Source organism: Mus caroli, chromosome 9, assembly GCF_900094665.2.
Source record: "Mus caroli chromosome 9, CAROLI_EIJ_v1.1, whole genome shotgun sequence".
In the NCBI taxonomy this organism is placed as follows: domain Eukaryota; kingdom Metazoa; phylum Chordata; class Mammalia; order Rodentia; family Muridae; genus Mus; species Mus caroli.
Genome location: NC_034578.1, coordinates 81,916,124 through 81,921,243, shown reverse-complemented (window position 1 = coordinate 81,921,243; position 5,120 = coordinate 81,916,124).

Here is a 5,120-nt window from a genome sequence, read left to right as displayed (position 1 = left end):
TTCTCTCCTCCGCAGCGTTTCATGTGTCCCATTAGGCAAGCATCATCTTTTTCTCAGAGAAGCCCAATATCTTTCAGTACAAACATTCAGAGGGAAAGTACTGCAGCACAAAGTCACAGNACATTTATCCACGCCTGGCATCTGGGAAGACGACACGCAAACATTTCACATTTATATTTCACCATATNAATGTAGAATCTGAACACCTTTCTTGTCTGGAGAAAGGACAATCGTCTGGTGCATGGTACTTACAACACTGATTGAAACAGTCAGCATTTCACCAAGATGTCCACACAGGAAGGAAAGCTGGCATTATCATCATCCTTGGCAGTACCAGAAAACTCAGGCTGATAGCGTTGATGAAGAATTCTACAACGGGGCTGTCGGTATTGAATTTAATGTGATGCCATAAGTCGTGGCAACCAAACTGCTATCTGTCTCTGTGGAATTTTGTAAATTCATTGATCTACAACTGTGAATAACTGTGAGTTATTTTTCTGTGGTCAGATAGATCAAAGGAATACACTTGACAATAACCCCTTAGGGCACTTATAAGAAGAGACTCAGCAATCCAATAGTGAAGATGTAGCCAAGTCAGAGGACCACATGAGTAGCTAGAGGGTCCTTCTAAAAGTAAACGAGCATTCCTGGTTTTAAATCTACTAACACAAATATAGAACTCTACAACGAGGCTGCTACGGGAGATTGTGCAACCTTAATTCTTCTATGACTAGTCTTACACACAAGGCAGAAATCACCCAGTCTATCCTCACTTGTACTCATTAGAAGCAGCAGAATAGTTCTTGAAGACACAATGATGTACTTTAGAGGGATAAGGGTCAAACATTTTAAAATGATACTTGTTATCACTTTAATGACAGCTATTGGTCACCATGATGGTTTGAACGAAAGATGTCCCCCGGAGTCTTCAGCATTTGTATAGTTGGACCTCNATTGATGGAGCTGTTTGTGGGAGACTTATGTAGTCTGGCTTTGCTGGAGGAATTCACTGTAAAATGCCTCACCTATATCCAGTTTGCTCTTTCTGGTTTGTGCTCACAATTTGAGAGTATGGTCACTCGCTCGCTTCCTGCACCGGCCACCATCCCTGCTGGTTGCCATCCCTCTTCATCATGATGGTCTCATAACCCTCTAGAACTACAAGCCAAAATAAATCCACCCTTCTATAATTTTTTTTGTCATGATACTTTTATTACAACTACAGAAAGCAACTAATAAAGTTATTAATAACATATTAAGCAATAACTTATAACATTATTTTTGAAATAGCTTAGAAATGTTATATCCTGGGATGTTGCTAGTCTTTGAAACATGTATTTCCTTGAAGAAAACAATAAAAATATTTTGTTTTTACAAGCACCAGTAAGTTTTCTTAGAAACAGTTCCCTCTGGACATAACTTCTACATAGAATGATGTGATAAGTTGCTATGGAGCCGCTGCTCACTGGGGAGCAAAAGAGGTCTCAGGAAATCTGTGAGATGACACCTGTGTGTCCATGATTGGGAAGGAGGCTGTCACCTAACTGGTTGTCACCAATTACTGAGATTTGTCCTCTGAATGAGGTGGATGGCCAGAACTCACATCCCAGATCCTAGTATTCTTCTGCCAACACTGCAGTGTGCTTCCGCAGGCTTGCCATGGTTGGTGGAAATGGTCAAAGGATAGAAGCAGCAAAAGTTGGAGGGTCATGAAGAGAAGAAGCTGGTGTGGAAAGAGAACAACACAGTTATGGGAGGAAGGCTGGACAGAGGGCTGTGGTGATAGAAGTTAAAGATGTAACTGGTTCTCTGGACTCTTCTTTCTCCTCTCCTTCTGGATATGAGCGTGGGGGAACTGTTTCCTGTTTGTTTACTTCTTATCTTCAGAAGCCATCTTTGGGAAGATATGAATCAGAGAGAACTGACTCCATTAGCTACTAGTGTTCTTGGGCCATCTCCAAACCTCCCACTGCGTTTCCTTTTGTGAGAGTTTTCTGCAAACTTCCCTATTGAAGCTGCTGGCTTGCTAGTTCTCCATGACTGCAGAGGTCATTGTCCGGGCTTGGGGGGAGTCACCCCCATCAGTTCAGTCAGTTTGGCTCTTAGCAGTGGATTCAAGGTTAAACATGTGTGCTCCCAATGCTATGTCAGAATGAACATCTACTACTTGGAAAGAAATAGAGAAAGTACAATTCCAGGTTAATTCCAAGCTTAAAAAGATTATCAGAAGGCAGGGAGAATGCCAACCCATAGGATGCAAGAGACTCCCAGACAGATGGATGGGTGTGCCAAGGCTCTNCCACCTCTCTAAGACACTTGACCTTCCAATGCTTTACTTCCCAATCCAGGTAGTAGGTATATAAAATGCAAAGCTGTGGTTTGGGGAGAACTTAGTTCAAGAAATAACATATTTAAAATATTGAGCATAGCAGGGCGTGGTGGCACACGCCTTTAATCCCAGCACTCGGGAGGCAGAGGCAGGCAGATTTCTGAGTTTGAGGCCAGATCTTTGAGGATTAGGCTTTCCATTTAAAACATTCAGATAAAGATATTTTGTCTTCCCAAGAAGTAGTCTTAATACACGATTCCAGTTTTGTGGTGGCTTTAGTATTTCCAGAATTTTTTCAATCACTTGAATCTCTCTTCCCATCCCCCCCGCCCCGTGTGTGTGTGTGTGTGTGTGTGTGTTTGTGTGTGTGNGCGCGCAGCATGCGTGAGTGTATATTATGGGGCATGTGGAAATGCTTGGTTCCTTTGGAGCTGGAGTTAAGGTTATTGTGAGCTGCCTGACATTGGTATTGTTAACTAAGCTGGGGCTGTGTGGGGTGTCCTCTGCAAGAGCAGTAGGTGCCTTTAAATACTGAACTGTCTCTCCAGCTCCTTGTGGTGGCTTTAGCCTTATCTTATTGCCATTGGTCTTTCTTCTTTTTCATTTTCAAGGGGGAAGACTAAATTACCAAATAAGCCCAGAAGCTAAAGCCTTCTATCCTTTCTCCAAACATCAAGTCCATGTGAATCTAATCCCAGAATAACCATGCTATGAAGTGTNTTGGCTGTGAATGTTCTGGGAAACACAGAGTTTCTTATTTAGTACTTCCATTGGCCATCCACAGAAAGCAAGTGGGTGCTCACAACTGCAAACTTTGCAGTTTCGTGTAAGGACGGCTGCAGTTTTCCAGAATATAAATATTACCTCGTTTTGACGACAGAAGAGGAGCAGTGAAGAACATATGCTTCCATTCAGCAGTGTGTAACCAGTAGCTTTTCTATGCAGCAGGCATATATTAATCCAATAATTCAATTGCCTTCCTTGGCACGGCCAAGAGTGAGTTGCCCCAGATGTCCCAGTGTGGGAGGCAGGCAGGAGGGTCTAGTTAAGCCTGGCAATGTGGAATGCTCAGTTATTAAGGAAGTGTTATCCACAAAGAACTGCCAGCTAGAGGAAATGGTGTTCCCCACTGTGGCCCGTGGCTGGGACTCTTCTTTCCCCTAGCACGTGGTATGGCACAGTAGGCCCTCCACATCGANCTGCCTGTCTCAGCCAAGACTCCTGTTCTTGGGAGAGACCTTGGGAGCAGCTGTGCAAAGAAGGGAGCCCATTCCTGAGGGGGGGGTGGTGTCTCCCCACTTAGAGAATAGGACGCAACTGCCCAAGAAGTGGAAAGGTGGAAGCTCTGGNTGGGCCCTCTTGTCAGGATTCCCTCCCTGGCAACTTTCTAAAGCAGTTGAGCCTTCAGCCTCCTAGGACACATCGCACGTGTGAGTAAGGAGCTCGCCCGCTCACAGGCTACTCTATTTTCCAGCTTCATTTTCCTCAGGCTTTTTGATGGAAGCTTAAAACGCTGTACAAAGTAATGAGAGTGGGGCTGAACTATTGCTTTTTTTTTTTTTTTTAAGCAATGTATTTAATATATGACCAGCCACTTTGACGTTATTTTAAGAAGACTCAATATTATCAGCCTTTGAAGAAAATCATTCCTGATACTTTATCAAGAAAATATTTTTTATTCTCTCTCTCTCTCTCTCTCTCTCTCTCTCTCTCTCTCTCTCTCTCTCTCGTTAAATTCAGAGAGAGAGAGCTACGGAAATCTTTGAGAGTATTCTTGCCAGGAGGTGGTGGCGCACGCCTTTAATCCCAGCACTTGGGAGACAGAGGCAGGCAGATTTCTGAGTTCGAGGTCATCCTGGTCTACAAAGTGAGTTCCAGGACAGCCAGGGATATACAGAGAAACCCTGTCTCAAAAAACAAAACAAAACAAAAACAAAACAAACAAACAAACAAAAAACCCAGAAGAAAGAAAGGAAGGAGAGTATTCTCCTCTCTTACTTGTCCCCCTTGCTGCAGTTGCTTGCCTCAGTCCCCTCTCCCCCACCCCCGAGAAGGAAGAACTAAGCCACTGACATCTCCTTAGGGCGATGAAGCCTAAATAGCATTCACAGTCAAACGGGTGTGCAAGGCCTGAGCCCATCACAATCATTACATCTTAATCCCTTTATTTCCAACCCCCGATGGCCCCTTTCTTGGCTTGAAGGCTGTAAGGTGTGTAGGAAGAGCTCAGGGTGGAGGTGGTGGCTCACAGATGCAATCACATCACTCCAGAAGTGGTTGATATTTAGGCCAGTCTGAGCTATATAGCTAGACTGTCACATGCAAGCCCGTGTGAGATTGTCATACACACAGAGGCACGCGAGCACATATACACAGACAATTTCATATATACAAAATGTGTTGCTAGGTAGCGTTCATGGTTGGACATGTCCTGAAAGGAAGCAGTGGGGTTTGAGAACAAGGTTGGGATCCAGGTCTCCTTTTAATCGCTCAATCCAATTTGGCCTAGGTCCGGCCTATGCTAAGAAAGCCTGGCTTCTAGTTTCTCCATTTTGTGGACTCACAGCTCCACGGGGCACCAGCAGGGGGCGGCGTTGTCACGCAGCTAGATCTGCGTGGGCGACACCCCTGCATCCCATCCCTCAACTCAGAGCCGCANAGGTTGGGCTTCTAGACCAGGGCTCCCTAAATTCAGAGGCTGATTCTCTGAAGTTGTGTAGGGTCATGGGGGTAATGGCTGTTCATCTCAGGGCCTCTCCTCTCTACCCTGACTGCCTCGTTCGGCTCACAG